Source organism: Falco punctatus (genome assembly GCF_963210335.1).
Source record: "Falco punctatus genome assembly, chromosome: 5".
Classification (NCBI taxonomy): Eukaryota; Metazoa; Chordata; class Aves; order Falconiformes; family Falconidae; genus Falco; species Falco punctatus.
Window position 1 is genome coordinate 88,933,353 of NC_137584.1, and position 16,263 is coordinate 88,949,615.

The 16,263-nt window shown below is 47.3% G+C and overlaps 1 long non-coding RNA gene across 18 annotated transcripts in view; it reads right to left on the minus strand.

Annotated features, from left to right (window-relative positions):
• Nucleotides 1-6,206: 6,206 nt before the first annotated feature.
• Nucleotides 6,207-16,263, minus strand: part of LOC308064210 — a 72,240-nt gene continuing 62,183 nt past the window's right edge. For 5 of the 18 annotated variants that reach the window (XR_013928300.1, XR_013928301.1, XR_013928302.1 and 2 more), the window contains 3 exons: nucleotides 12,677-15,552; nucleotides 11,896-11,960; nucleotides 8,807-11,027 (listed from right to left, as the gene is read on the minus strand). This is a non-coding gene — a long non-coding RNA (uncharacterized lncRNA). Of the gene's footprint in view, nucleotides 11,028-11,895; nucleotides 12,020-12,676; nucleotides 15,553-16,263 lie in introns of all 18 variants that reach the window. The other 13 variants (XR_013928298.1, XR_013928299.1, XR_013928304.1 and 10 more) reach the window with 12 other exon arrangements.

The window sequence follows — 16,263 nt, forward strand, 5'->3', positions numbered from 1 at the left end:
GCCTCACTGCTGCGTGTGAGGAAGATGAGGCAGGGCTCCCGCTGCCTCCCGGGGGGCTGGGATTTCAGATTCAGCCAAGGAGCTCACCAAGCTGTCATGACGCAGCCGTCGCTGGCTGTCTATGCTGCAGCCCACACTGGTTCATGGTCAGCAGAAAAGCTGGTCAGATAGCATTTATCAGATTTTTTTCTTGGCGAGTGCCCCACAATCTGAGTAATGTATTTTACAGGGTTTTTTGCCCAGATGACAGGCTTAATAGTGTAATTATCAAAAGCAGTCCTTTGATGGGTCTCAGGAGAAAGTTTGAAGGCAAATGCCAGGTTTCTCAGCGGAGCAGCAGCACCAGCCACATCCTGAGGAGCAGCCAGCCACGTGCCGAGACTTCTGCTCATAGCATCTCCTCGCAGCCATGGCCTCCATGAAACATCACAGCAGGGAAGAGCTGTCCAAACCCAGATGGGTAGCAGGAGTGTGTCTCCTCGGGGCGGGGGGGGGGGGGAAGTTGGTGGTGTGTCAGCCCACGAAGCCTTCCGCCCTGTTACTGGAGCAGGGTAAAAGAGCCACTCCACAGGAAGAAAGAAGCAGGTGAGGAGCTCCTATGGGATGCTCTGCCCTCCTGGGGACGGCAGGCCTCAGCTCTAGCCCTCGGGATGCAGAGGTGGTAAGGAACGGTGGCATATTTTTCACTTTGTTGAGGGTATGGCTGGTTTGAGGTCATGGGTTGGGTCTTCTTGCTCCTCCGAAAGCAAAGGACATGGGTGAGCCTCCTGCTATCGGTCTGCGCTTGGTCAGCAAGGATGGAGGACAGGTTGTACAGGCTCACATTAAACTACGTTTTTCAAATAAGTGGTGTCTTTGTTTGTCTGTGGGGTTTTTTTCAGGAGAATGACCCTGTTTACTTCAAGGCTGATGCAGTCTTGGAAGTAATAACGATGGTGGTGGGGAAAATACCTCTTTCATAAGAAAACATGGTATGTAAACACACAGCACAGCTCAGGCCACGTCTTCATTTCACACATGAGAACTTTGTGCAAGTGCAGAAAAGTCTGGGTTTTTCTCCTGCCCCCCAAAGAAACATAATCCAGAGTTTATATCGGATGGTTTATGGGAGTTTATTGGAATATCCAACAGGGTTCATGTAGTGTGTCATAAGGTAAAGCCTGTTCATTGGTGATTTACAAGCAGTGTGTGCCGGTGTTACTGTAATTTATAGACCACAGATGGTCAGGGGGTGCCCCTGCTGACTTGTAGCTGAATAAGAAGCTGAGCCCTGCATGTCATCTGCTGCGGGTACCTCCGGCTCACTTCCCCAAATTAGTGCTGATCAAGACCTACCTTCCCACCCGGAGGGTCCCGAGACCTCTGCCTTACAAGCGGGGGCTGTTTCAGTAGGGGAGAGGCTACAGATGATTCAGGCTGGAGGGGGAGGAAAAGCCAAGCCTATCGGAATGGCACCCAAGGAAAATTGCTTTTTACGATAATAACTTCCCTTCTCAAGGCTGGTACTTCACTTGATGGGTTTTTGTCACCTGTTAAATGGAGAAGGAAGAATGTCAATCCCTCCTTTCATACACGGGTCTAAGACAAACATCTCCTCTACAAAAATTTATATATATTCATAAATCTCCCTTGTAAAGACCTCTAGCATAGATCCTGTCTTTGTTCTCATCATTTTACCCTTTTAGGTAATTACTCTTTAACTGTATTTTACTACGACTTCCTTTCCGGCATCAAGTTTACCGATGTCTTTGCTTCTTTAAACCTTATTAAATAATTGTCTCTTTATTCCAGCAGCTCTTTCTGATCCCCCAGGAATGTGCTCCTGGTGGATGCACAAGGCGGAGGGAGGACAGGGATAGCAGCACGTCTCACCCAAATTTTGGGGAGATTTTTTTAAATTTTTTTTTGGCCAGGGGATCGGGCCCCTTTTGGCTTTGAATTTCTCTGGTTGACAAGGTTCGTCACACCGCCTCATCTTTCTCCCGGGCGTGTTTTTGTCTTGCTGCGTGTGGCCTTGTCCTGCCCGCAGAAATCCCACGGTGGCCCCTGGCAGGATCTGCAGCCTTCGCAGGGACATGCTGGATCCAGGGACGCCTGGCGCTCTGCTCGCCCACTGCAGCAAGGTCATGCATTTTAACAAGGCACTGCCCATCCCCCTTTTAAAGGGCATTGCTTATGTTCTGTTAAAATGGGCTTTGAACTCAGTTGACCCTTCACCAGTAGGACATTTCAGGACTTTTTTCTGCCTGGACCACACTTGACACCTGTTGGCAAACACAGCTGTAAATGCTGCTGCGAGAAACCTGCGTCCAAGCTCAGAACTTGACTCTCCCCCCCCGCCCCCCCACCCCCCAAGAGTAAAGATGTAAGAGAATTTGGTGGCTTCTTTAGTTAATAAAAAGGAAAAAAAAAAAAACAACTTTGTTTTTCCTTATCAAGATGGGTGGAAAAAAAAACACCCTGTAGACAAAAGAAGCAGAAGGAGAGCTGTAATGGAAATAAAATTGACAGCCTCTCAAAACTCAGGTGGCACTTTCCTTTTCCAGTTAATTACAGTTTTAATTACATGGCTTCTTGTGACTCCTTGATACCTAATAAACTAGACTCTGTGGGGCGGCAAAGTTGAGTTTTGCTTGAACTGCAGGTGTAAGGCTCAGCATGAAACATAAATCAACTTCTTAAACATGTTCCCAGGGTGTGTTCAGGCTTTTTCTTCCTATTCGCTTGTAAAAATCACATCTTTTCACCATTGTTGGGTAGGGGGGGAAAAAAAAAGGTCTGAAGCTACAATGCAGTGAGTATTACATTTGTGTCTTTGGATATAAAAAAACCCTTTTAGAAGGGGGGGAAAAAAGGCACTTTTTAAACCTCAGATTGGATGAATTTTAAAGCAGTGTTGCATTATCCATATAGACCCTCTGTCATTATCATTTTTTTGGTGGGGGTCACATAACGTAGAAGAGGAAAGTACATTGGCAGCGTGAAAACAAGGGGAGATGGGTATGTGGGAAATAAAGGGACATTCAGCCCACAGGAGCTGCCTCTTCCGAACGTTTTCAAAACAGAGCGTGCCTGTTCGTTCTTTGTGTGTTGTGCGATGGAGATGTGGGCTCCGGTCAGGTTCAAGCATAGTGCTATGTGTTACCGATGAGTGGGGAAACACGCTGATGAGCTGTTGCAGGGAAAAGCTGGAGGAAAATATGGTCGAGAAGTTCCCGTTGGTTTCAAGCCCAGGACATGTGATGGGGCCACGAGCCAGCAGCAGGGAGCTCTGTCACGACCAAACATTGTGACGGTCAGAGGGGATTTCACTGGAAGATCCCCCTTCTTCCCTCTTCCTGAAACCAAAAAAAATTGGAGGGGGAAAAAAAAAGAAAAAAAAAAAAAGGAAGGAGAAAAGAGGAGACCTTCACACATGGCATTTGGATGTTGGTGCAAAACATGAGTAACAAGGTCCATGTGTGGGACATGAGTGTATCAACAAGTTCTTCTCAACCTGTGAGACACAACCTTGGAAGGACTGTTTTTTTATTGTCTTCTTATTAGTTTTATCTTCAGCTTGTGATTTGTAAGCTGAAGTACTGGTTTTATACAAGTGCAAAAAAAGGGTATCCATCATGAGTGGAAGGGACATAGCTGCCTGGTGAGCAGCTTTCCATGCCCAGTAGGGGCAAAGTGGAAGAAATTGCGGTGTCCTGCTTGCCTTTCAACATGAAAGGCCTTTCAACATGCAGAAGGTGCAGAGAGAAGGTTCCGCTTGGGCTGGACCACACGGCTGGATGGTCTTTCCTTCAAGCACTTCTGCAGCCCTTGAGCAAAACCCATCGCTGCTGCCCTCCTGCAAAGAGCCGGCTGGATCCATGAAACTATTGCTCTTCTCCTCCTTAAACCCCCCGCCCCCAAAAAAAAAAAAACAACTTCCCCCTGCTTTGACACCTGTAGCAGATGGAATACAGCAATTGAGGGCAGGTGGCAAGATCTAACACGCAGTTTGTCGACGTGTACATGTGCTATATACCATATACTGGCACTTCCACACTGCCTGGTCCACACAGGTGGCATTGTGACAGGGGCTTTGTGCCCTGGTCCTGCAGGACATCAGTGCCGTGGAGCCCTGGTGTAGCCTACATCACGAAAGCAGAGCGGGCACACCTTGGACAGACAGCCCAGTGTCCTGAAACACCAGCATTAACTCTGAGAATTAACTGGGGATGCAAAACCAAAACCCAACCCTGCAGCCAAGTGAGAAACTGCAAGAAGAGAAAAGAGTTCCTCCTGCCTTCGTCCCGAATAAAGTGTTTCATCGGCTTTTTCAATTAGTCTTGATTTTATTTTTGAAACCCTGCAGAAAGGCAACTAAAGAGTTTTATATAGTTTCGTATATGGTTTTTCCAGAGTGGGAAAGGCAAGGTAAAATCAAGGAAGATAGGGAAAGGAAGGAGAGGAACAGGAGTTTAAAAGATCAAAGGCATTTCAAAAAGCCCAAAAATTAATGTCTCTTGTTCTAGCACTCCAATTGGTGTTGAGAGCAAGAAGAAAGGAGGAAAAAAAAATCCAATATCCAAAACGTTTTGGTTCACAGCAAAGAAACGAAGCAAAACTTCCCAGCTGAAACAGAGTACGCCTTTTGTTTGCTTCAAAATGCTTCCTGGGGAGCTTTTTGGACAAGATGAAAAAACCAAACGTGCGTGTTAGGGTGGGGGCAGGACACGTGTTTCTGTGTGTATGGAACTGCCTGTACCTGTAGAGGAATGAAGGCAGTGCGTTGATTAACACTGATAACATGCAGCTGTGGCCTTGCTACCACGGCAGCGGGTTGATTGACATGGATGATGTGCAGCTGCAGCTCGTTCCCACTAAGGATTAAATAGCACCGAGGATGGTGGGAGAGGGGGCTGGATGGAGGAGGAGTGGTGTGGCCTGGCCTCTGGAGGAAGGAGAAACAGCAGGGACAGTAGAATCTGACTGATGGTAAAAGCCTTGTTGCAGCCTTGCTAGTGACAATTGGTGCCCCATGTGAAACAAACAGGTTTGGTCTCCAACTACAACATGTACCCAGAGGTGTGGGCAGTGTTCACCAGTTTGTTGGGAGCATAACCATGGCCAATGACTGGAGTAAGCTGCAGCATTGAGCTGCACAGAGTGTGAGGAGATGTTAAGGAGCACCCTATATCGCATACATCCCTGCAGCGCTGCTGGTCTCGTGGAAGTGGAGGGTTGCAGCGGTGTGGCGTGCGTTAAACCATATGCCTCTGACCCATATGGCAACGTGGTCTGAAGACTTTCAAGGCAGTTCCAACTTGGAAAAAGCTTGAAAAGTTTTCAAATGGGGTTTTTATGGTCTGCTGAAACACAAATGACCATTTTTCATTCTACGGAGGAAAGTTTATCTGGAGGAAGGCGGGTGAGAGGCAGCCACCCTCCGCCCCAGCCGCCTGGTTCCTGCTCCTGAGCCGGAGGGAGGAAGCATCGCGGTGTGGGGAGCGTATTTTTTCCCCAGTTGTCGGCAAGCTGTGCTTTAATAACGGCGTAACAGATAGTGCATGAAGGAACATTAGCCACAGGAATGATCCCATTGGGAAGGAAGCTTGGAAGAGGTTTTTCTTTCTACACTTGACACCAGGGCTGGGAACCTGGCGCACATCTGTGCAAACCTGCCCGAGGACGGAAGGGACCAGACGTTGGAGATCTCACCCTTGCTCAAGGCAACCTCACCAAGGTGGGGTGGACTTAGCTGGACCTTGTTTTTTTTCAGAGCCAGGCACTGCACATCATGCGGGGGTAGGGTGCGTGGGGCATCTGAGCAGCAGGGAGTGGTGGGGGTCTTATGGCAGAGAGAAATCGTGCATGGCTGTGGCTCTGCCAGGGGTGGGGTGGGTGAAGGAAAGGTGGTGGAGGAAGCAGTGGCACCATCCTCCTGGCTGCAGGAGCTGCTGGCAGTGCCTTGGCAAGAGCAGTGTCACCAGCACCCCCAACACATGGCTGCTGCCCTGGCTCCCAGGTGTATTCCTTGTGTCCTTCCAGCAGCCACAGGGGTGGTGGGGTATGGTGTGGGGTGGCCTTCATCCCCACAGTCCTGCTCGGGACACTGTTCAGTGTATAACATGAAGAAGCGACTGTGGCTTGCAACAAAAGCTGGTAAGAACCAAAAGGCATTGAATAAAATGGCTGGGGTAAGGGAGGGGGGAGGGGGCGGGAAATAAATCTGCTTGTTCAATGTGTTTTACTTACCTGTAAAATTTTATGGCTAACTGCAAGGTGAAATGTCCAGCTACACGGCAGGCATCAGTGGCTTTCTCATGAACCACATGTTTGTTGGGTTTTTTTCTTCTAACCTCAGCTCCTGGCATCTTGTAACTAAAGGAGAAAAGCAGTTTCCAGGAAAATGTAAAATAATCCCTCATTTGTTGGTTAAAAAAAATAATTCTACAAATTGAAAAAACGAAGAGGAATAGCATATCCCCAAGCTGCCCCAAATCTTGCTGCCCTTTAATCTCGTGGATTTGGAGAGGGCTTTGTGAATCTCGACGATCCCACCTCATGGCCTGTTTAAAGCTGGGCTGGAAGAGGCATCACAGCAATGGAAAAATGCTCTAAATGATGGTCACGTACCCACCTCAGGGCGAGCGCAGAGCGTGGGGAGAACTGCAGACCAGCCCCCAGCCTCCCGACCCCTGGTGAGCGCTGCAGACCTCGTCCCTCAGAGGATCTGTGGTTTTCTGGGTGAAGAAGTCTTATCATTTTAACCAGCTTAGGGTTTTTTTTTGAGCTGGTCCCTCACAAACTCTGTCCAAGCTCACCCGAATGATGTTGGGTTTTAACTTTTAGGAGGAAAGTGACTTATGATTTTCTGAATAGGTACGGTGAGCCTAATGTAATAAAAGCCTGACCTATGTGATGTTTAGGGGCTACTGTACTATAAAGATTTAATAAGTTATATGGCAAAAAAGAAAGTATGGGGGTTACAGAAATCATATTAAAGCAACTAAGTAAATACAAAGAAGGTTAAAGTGTCTAACTCTATATGTTCTAAAGGCTAAAGCAAACCAGATCTCTTTTCTAGATACTTTTTCCATGTACAGTGGTAACTGGGCTGCATAAAAATAAGGCAAGTATTTAAAGACAGGCAAAAAAAAAAAAAAAAAAAAAAGATCTAAAGCATTTGGTTGGCATTGATAGCAATCATTTCAAAAAGCCCTGGAACATTTAAAGAGAATTAGAAAGGATTTTGCTGGAATCAAAGGGAGAGCACTTTCCATGGCTGGACATGTATTTAGGTATCTGCAAACTGATTACATCAGAGTGAGCAGAACAGCCTTGATCATTGAGGACTTTAAAACCAGAAGAAAGGGGTTTTCCTGTTTGGACTCTTTTTTTCTCACTCACACATCTTACAGCTTTCATTCTTCTGCCTGCTTGATGGTAACGTAACATTTATTTTGGCACAGAGGCTGGCGGAGTGCTTTGAAAGGCCCTGTGGCTCGAGCAGCTACAGCGTGCACCATGGGGGTGAGCAAACCTGGAAATATTTAGGTTTAGGGAGTCTCTTTTTTTTTTTTTTCTCCCCCCTTTCATCCTAACCTAAGGTTTTATTTTTACAAAGAAGTGGATACCTTCATGCTTCACCACAATATCCACTGCGGTGCAGACGAGCTCACCACCTGCCAGCCCGCCGCCCCTTCGGCAATGCCAGTTCCATCACCAGCTCCCCTGCCAGCGTGCCAGAACGTGCCAGAAAGGGGTTTGCTGGGATTTGCCCATGCAAAGTGATTTACCCTTGGTGTCACCTGGCAGAGAGAGGGTCATCATGGGCCCCTGCACCCTGGTTTGCCCTTGCCTCCTTCACACTGGTGGGTTTGGTGGTCTTTGCTCCGGTCTCCTAGGGCTGGCTGGGAAGGAGCAGGGATGGTGCTCAATCATCCCCTGCCGAGGGTGTAGTTCTGGTTTTGAAAAAAAAAAAAAAAAAACTACAGAGGGAAGTGAGGCAAAATGTTGGAGTAACCTTAAGCCTCACTGATGCCAAGAGGGGCATCTCCTCCTTCTGTGGGAGGGCACCCACCAGACCCCCAGGAGCCAGTGTGGCTTGTGAAACCTGCTGAGAACAATTCCCATTTCACTTTTTTTTTTTTTTTGCTTTTTTTTTAATTTTTATTTTTATTTTAATTTTAGCTTTCTTCTGGCCTAAGCAAGGGATTTGGCCAGCGGGAGGTGTGGGAGCAGGGGAGAGGGGACTGTGGCAGAGGGGAGCAGGCAGGAGACCCTCCCCTTGTACAAGGGCTCGCATTGGCGGGGCTCTCCCCGGCCACCCTGCTCCTCGCTCCTCCCAGCCGGCAATGGACAGAGGACGGCAACGCCAGGAATGGGATGAGATCAACAGAATGGGGAAAACTGGGGGTGAGGAGAGTTGGGGCGGATGGGGAGTTCTTTTTTCCCTTAAGTCCCAACATATGTTCAATAGAAATTGTAAAGCTGGCAGTCAGGGGTGAGGACGGGACTGACGTACAGCAAATCCAGTGCACGCAGGCGAAAATGAAAATGAAATTACATTCATCCCCCTCCCTTTCTACCATCTTTATGTTGTCAAATTCAGTAAAGAAGCGTTCAAAGTAACCCAGCTCCCAGCTTTCCTTTCCGTTTGATGGAAAGCCTAAGCTGGTTTTAGGTCAGGGAATGTATTTTCCCGTGATTTCCCCTAATGATGTTTGTAAGTCAATGCGGGATCTCCAGCACGCAGGAACTGTCATATTTTTAAACTCTTCCATGGATTCCCACTGAGATCCGTGGAAGAGGTGGCATCCCTGCGTGGGCTGCAGCGGGATGCTGTGTTCCTGGGGTGGCACTGTGCCCAGGGCACCGCGGGCACATGGCAGCTCCAGCCTGCAGCCCAGGAGCCTGATTTTATGGAAAAGAAGTGGGGGAGAACTCACTTCCCACTGCCCATGGACAGGAACTGCTGCGAAGAGGGCTGAGTCACGTATTACAATACTTTTTTTTTTTTTTTTTTTTTTTTTTTGAGGTGACCTTTTTTCCTTTTTGCAGTATTTTCCCTGCCACAGTTGTAATCCTAAATGCTAACGCATCGCACGGCTACCAACAGAGAGGCTTTACAGCACTGCGGAGAACTGGTGTGAAGGTAGAAATCACTTGACCTAAAGACTCTCCCCGGAGTGTCAGTGCTGCACGCTACATTTTCGCCCTGCCAAACCCTTTACTTAGCACATGCTAAAGAACATTTAACATTTAAAGATCTCCTCTGTACATCCTCTAAATGTCTCCATCCTCTGCTTTTAGATTAATATGTCTTCTGTGAAAATTAGATAATTGATTACAGAGCTGTATTATTTACAAATGAAGTGTTGTTCATGTATTGACCTTTCATTTCTATAGCTCGATACTGGTCCTTGTACAGCATTTTTAATTAGGGAAATGGTAACAGAATCAGAAGAAAAGAGGGAATAAAAGAGCTTCTGTGGATGCTTTTAATAAAAGGAAACTTTCAGATGACTTGCACATTTAAAACTGCAAAAAAAATAATGTTTGGTCAGATTCTACAATCCAAGTCGCTGTTTGGTATGAGAAAGACATCTTCTGCTTCCAAAGGCACCACAAGTGGAGATGCAGGGGGAAGGGGCTGATCAATAGACATGAGTGAGCATGTGCCCTTCACCCTGCTCCGGTAGCTCTTCTGCACCACGGGGTTCATTTCAGCCCAAGCTCCCCGATGAGCAACCAGCAAAGGCCACCTTCACATTTCAAGAGGAATGGCACTGATAAAACTGGAGGACTTGGGCATGTACAGAAAAGCAAAGCTCCCAGACCTGGTGGCTATGGGGCACTGAATGCTGCTGCCAAAGATGCCAGGAATGCCAAAGGGGCAAAACATAGCGAATTCACCCTCCTGAAGCAGGACAGGCTCCTGTGGAGCCCGGCTGGATTAACAGTGCATCCCAGAAGCGGGGTGGGCTGGGCAGTGGCTGGTCCAGGCAGCCTGAGCCCCCGCCGCAGCCACGCTGCCACGCTCGGCAGCCGGGAGCTCAGGAAGACTCAAAGCCAGCTGAAAGAGGGATAAAGTGGGGGGAAACAGGAAGAAAAGATGAAATATGGCATAAACATAGTCCACAGGAGTTTGAGGTTTAAAAAGAAATATGTTCTGCTTGGGAAGGGGAAGGATACCTCATGAGAGCCACTAACAGGCTTGGGAAAGCTTTGGATTTCAAGAACAACCAGGAAAAACCTCTCCTGCCGTGAGTCTGACATAGTCCTCGTGTAAATGCTTCCGTCTGTTGGCGTCTGGTTTAGTTTGACCTCTTAAATGAGTAACTGTTTCTGATGAACCCGGGGATTTGGTGGGGAGAAGGCGTGCTGGCGGCAGGCAGCTATCTGTGGCGTGCAAGCCCAGCCGTGCGCGATGCTTGCCGAAGGTGGCTGCTCAAAAGCAGAGATGCTCGCCAACACACGGGAAGCATAAACCCTTGCAATCCCTTAATTTCCACTAATACAAGCAGACAAACAACAAAGAAATCACAAAAGTCATCTGAATTTAGCTGGACGATGTGCTTCTAATAAAACTCCAAACAGGCAGAGCTGACCTCGGGTTGATTCCGCTCTCCTTCCCCAGGAGGGTGAAGGAGGATTTTCCACTTGGACTTCAATGGATTCAGACCCATGAATTTAAATATGTGAAATATAAAGCAAATAATTTTGTTTCTGGGTAACAAAGATGTTATTTAATATCCTTGCAGCTATAAAGGAACTCTTGTAACTGCAGAAGGAGGGGGGGGATAATCTTTTTATTAATGCAACAGAAGCATATTAAAAATGTCTGTCATTGGAAGTCTGGAGAAAAATATTAGGTTCGAATAAGGTCATCGAGGAAGGATAGAGGAAAGTAACGGAGGGAAGGTGTTAAGTACGTTTTCAGCATCCTATGGACGCAGACCAATAATAGCACGTCACTCTTCAGAGGGTCTGTTTGGAGGCACTTTTTGTCCCAGCACACATGGTCTCATGTGCAGCATCCACTGAACCTATGAAAAAGAAAAAAACCAACACATCAGCGTCCTTCAGTGCTCTTTGGGGAGCGGGAACGTGCTGCTTTGCAGGCTGAATTGCTTGCAGCGTGTACTTTGTCTGAGGCATCTCAGTTACCTTTTTCTTGCTAAGGGGCTGGTCCTGTCCCCCTCCAAGTACCACCCAGCAGTGATGCCCTGTTCTTACTGAACAGTCACTCCTATTCAGTGAGGGTGCAAGGAACAAAATCAAATGTATCGCCAAGGCAGCTGAACCAGTTCTGCTGTTTATGGTCAGGGCTCCCACGCAAGCTAAATCGTACATCCAGGACACGACCCATGGTGTAGTTTTGCACGGGGCAGCAGCAGGCTCCTGGCACCCCCAGCTTGTGCCTGTCACCCCATGTCTGCACAGAGAAGTCCCTAAATGGGACCCAGCCACTCCAAATGACCAGATTTTAGCCCTCACCACGGCTGAAAATAGGAGATGGGGGGAGCTGCTGCCTGAGCACAATATATCCCATACATCCAGCTCACAGGGCTAAGCAAGACGCGGGGACGCCTCAGATGTGGAGCCAATAGGGAGCACTCCGGCTACCTGGGATTTTATAAATCTTTCAGCTATCAGTCTTTCTGAGCTCCAAATGCAAAATCCAGCAGCCCGGGATATCATGTGGATTTATGACTTGGGATTTATGAACTGGTCTGGATAAAATAAGAACTGCCTTGACTTTTCTTTTTCTTTTTTTTTTTTTTTTTTGTGTGTGTGTGAGGAAAAGAAATAATGAAAAATGAAGACTGATTTTTTCCCCCCTTTTCAAAGCTTGCTGTTTATACAAACATAGATGTTTTGTATATATTAAAATATTTTGATTTTTCTTCTTACCTGTGTGCTTCCTGGGGCTGGAAGCGGAACAGCACAAGCAGCGCGGCTCTCGCAGGGTTTCCTGCCTGGCAGGAATCACACAAGAAAACATGGTCTTGAAGCATTTCCAGCCCTGCTCCTGGAGCTGGGAAAGGTGCCGGGAAGAGTTCAGGGAGGTTTTGGATGTTTCCGAGCAGTAGGATAGCTCCCCACTATGCCACTGCCCCTCACCTTTTTTCAACACTTTTTTCCTGAAATAATTTTTCAGCCCTTGTTATGTTTCATTTGTGGCAAGCTGGGGTTTTAGGTGTGCATACAACGTGTACAAGTATGTGTGGGTGTACATTTGTGTATGTGTGTGTACATGTGTGCATATTAATGTGTGTACCTTTGTACAGCTATAAGTAGGCAATAACTATAGATACACAACTACATATACATAAGTACGCATGTACTTATGTGCACACATACATATGTATGTCTGTATGCACACAGACATGTACATATAATTACATGTATTACATATATTATTATGTATTATACATATAATTGTATATAATTACATATATTACAGCTGTGTAAATATACACATGGATATATACATTTATGAGAGGGGTTTATGGAAAATTTGTATATTTCTTGATTAGAAACCAACACAAACTATCACTTTTTCTATAATACTATTGAACTGCTTATATTTTGCAGGAAAACCCACCCCAAAGGACTTTCTATCCTTATCTGGAACTTACGGCCTTCCTTTCAGTTTTTCTCATCTTCTAAAGAAAGAAAAGATGGTATTTACCTTGGTCAGGAGGAAAAACTGGCAGATGTATTTTTGCCATCTCTTCTGATCGACCCTTCCATACCAGTGCCCACAGTTTCTGGGTGGTTCTTTTTCTGCGATCCTGGAGTTCTGTTCTTTCCTTTATGGATCAAGGTATTAGGAAAAGAACAACCAAATATACAGCCCCAGCCTTTCAGCCTACCACTGTCCCCATCCCCTTGGGCACAGGCACTGCCAGGCTGTGCCAGCCCCTCCCCCCCCAGGCTGCTGAACCCTTCACACACAGCTTTCACCTCCTCCCATCTCAAGCTGGCACCACATAGATGCTGATAACGCTGGGTTTAACCTCCACGTGAGACCTGCACACACCAGGGAGTCTCTCCTAGGGCTTCTGCCAGCCCCCTGCGAAGTACAGGGGCAGTACAGGGAGAAAAGGCCAGGAGGAGCGGCGTGATGCAGGATGCTGGCACCCCTTTCTCCTGGTGGTACCCCAGCCACACAGATGATGCTGCACCAGCACTGGGGGATGGGGACGATGCTCCCGGAGCAGCTCAGTTGTGCCCTGTGCAGGCAGAGCAAACCTTTACATCACCTGCGGTGCCTGGATAACCTCAGGTGGAGGTGCTAGTCCCAGCCGAGGAATTCCAACCGACCAACCAAACCCTCCCAGCCCCTCTCCCGTTGGCCATGGACTGGAAACACAACAGGCTTGGCCTACGAAACATCAGCAGGTTGCTCTTTGTGGGCCCGAAGCAAAATGTTTTGCTTTGTTTTTAATTACCACACATTCAGAGCGGTTTTCAGCATGACTCACGTCCCAGGAATAATTTGATTTGGGGGTTTTGTTTTAAATAAAATTAAGAAGCCCAAACCATGTCTTAGAGCTAGATAAAACTGCTAATTAAAAAAGAAATCCACAATTTCATTGTTTTTTAATTATTCAAGTGTGAATTTCCTGATTGCCACCTCTTTTGAAGCTCAGAAATGATGCAGTGAGCCACCAGGTTTGGGGTGAGAAGGCCAGCAGACTTCTCCCTGCCTCAGCACCTCCCCAACCTCAGCTTTGGTTAAGAAAGTTTGCTGGGAATTTCATGAGAATTAATGAGATTTAATGAACAGCAAGGGCAGTGGTGGCAGGGAATACATCCTTCCAGTTTTCGCCACACCAGGCATCTGTACCCCTGCCACCGCAGCTATTCACTGTGGTTCCATTCAGGCAGCGGGGATTTTTGGGAACAGAGTGGGGGCAATATGAAAAAAAATTTTTCTCCTCCACAAGCCTTTTTCTGCCCGCTTTGCTCGTCGCCTGCAGCTGGAGGAGGGTAGGTGATCTCGCTGTGACACAGGGGACGTGGTACCCCGCGGCGGAGTGGCCGTGCCAGCGCTGGCCAGGGCTGGGGAGGGCAGGGGGCAGCTGCAGTGCCGCAAGGGCACCCCAACCCTCTCACCCCTCTGCCTGCAGCACCCAGCGCCAACACCACCCACCAAACCAGAATGCCAAAAGCATCCTCACTGGGCTGCTGGGTGCCGGTATGCGGCTCCTGCTCTCCCCCGTCCTGTGGTCCTGCCATTGAAAATTCTCTCTCCATCCAAGGGCAAGGGAGGGGGCTGGGGGCAGGCTCTGGTGCGAGGCACAAAGTGTCTGGACCCCGCTAAGTTCAAAGGCACCCTCCCTCTGCCCCAAGGAGGGATGTAGCCGGCCGGAGGATGGCTGGAGGCCACACAGACGGGAAGGTATGTAACAATCCATTTATCACTTTGCAAATATTAGTGCTGCTCGCATTTGCTGCAGCAATATTTCTTCTTGGAAATTGGTGAAGTGAGTAATAACAATGTTATTTATTCTAAGACCTTGGAACTGAGAAGCAATAACAGGGGGGACTGTTCCCTTGAAAGCTTCGGAGGTGCTGGAAATAAAATGGGGGGGGGGGGGAGAAAATAGACCAACAAAGGTCTGGAGGAGAGAAAGCCATTGAAATCTCTTGTTTAATTTCGTTGCCCCAAAGGTAATAAAATGCATTTTGCAATGATTTATATATAAACAAGGCGGGGTGTGAGAAGGGCAAACATTTTTCAGATTCATCTCTGGCTGGCACATCCTGCGCGGCAGCAGGCGCTTTTCCCCCTCCGCCCTGCCGGCACCGTGGGGTTTGTCCCCAGCAAAGCGCCTCCTCTGCCACCGAGCCCGCCTGTCCCCTTCTCCCATTTTTGTTTCTCCCCCCAGCATCCCTTATCTGAATATATAAGGCTGCCCTTTGCTCAGATTTATGGGCCAGGGCAGCGCGGTGTGTATTTACAGTCTCCTGACCTGCAGACCTCCAGCTGAAGGCGAGCAGGAGGAAACCAGGGCCCGTTCCATAAACAGAGACAGATACGAGGGGGAGGCGGCAGGAACCGCGAGCAGCACTTCACATTTTTAACTATTTGGCCAAGCCAAGGAATTAGCGATTAGATTAGGGGCAAAGAAAAATGAGAAGCAGGGTTAAAGATTTGGGGAGGGGAGGGGCGGGGGAGAGAGCGGCAACCGGGTTTGGCGGGGGGAGAAATCCAAAGTTAGAGGGATTTTAGACAAGGTTTTCTGGGGCAAAAGGGAATAGGGATGAATCTCCAAAGCTTTTTGATCAGAGATGTGGTTTGCTTGGGTACAGCCAAGCAGCGCTTTTCAAGTCTAATTACCTTTTGAGGAGGTAGATGACTTGGCCTGTGTTTATTCAGGTACTAATTGCCTCAGATTAAGTAAAAAGAAAACCTTACTCGACAATAATAAATACTCCTTACGTCTGTATCTACCGGTTGGTTGGTCAGCAGAAATTCGGGGCATAAGAGACGTATTTCTGAGGGGCTGCAACATTACTCGCCTCCTCTGAGGCGAAGGCAGCAAAAGTGGCAACAACCTGGAAAATAAATAAATGAAATGCAACGTATGTAGGGGTCACGATATAGCATAAGTATATCAACATGATGAACAGCTTTGATGAAAATGGTAAACAAAACCACCCTCTCTTCCTGTGGCTTGTTTTACATTGCAATAAACCACTGACTCTATAACCTATCAGAACATGCTGAGATTTTATGCATCATTTCCAACTACTATTTGAACATTTGGTTTAGAGTAGTCATGAACTATAATTAATGGGATATTTTTTTTTTCCTGATAAAAAGCACACTTTATTGTATTATATTACCTGTTGGTCCAAAGCTCCATATAGATGACGTAAATTCATTGTAGATTTTAGGATGGGGCTAAAGGAGGGGGGGCGTTGCGTGTGATTATGATGAATTAACGTTTACCATCTGTAATCAAACCCAAAAGTTTAGCTTGCCATGTCCCATCCAAATTTTTTTTTTCTTTTTTTTGCTCCTACGAGCAAGGTGGTAGCGCCAAGACGCCGAGAATTCGGCCCAGCTCAGCCTGCCAGGAGGAGAAGGGGGAAAAAAAAAAAGGAAAAAAAAAAAAAAACCCACAACACAACCCAGGCACCACAAAGACCATTGAGATGAATGGCTCTATTTTATGAGCCATAAAAGTTTTATTCATCTTGACACCGAAACAGGTTTAGGCAGCGAGTTGACACGCCTTAAATAAATAAGTGGAATTAATTCCC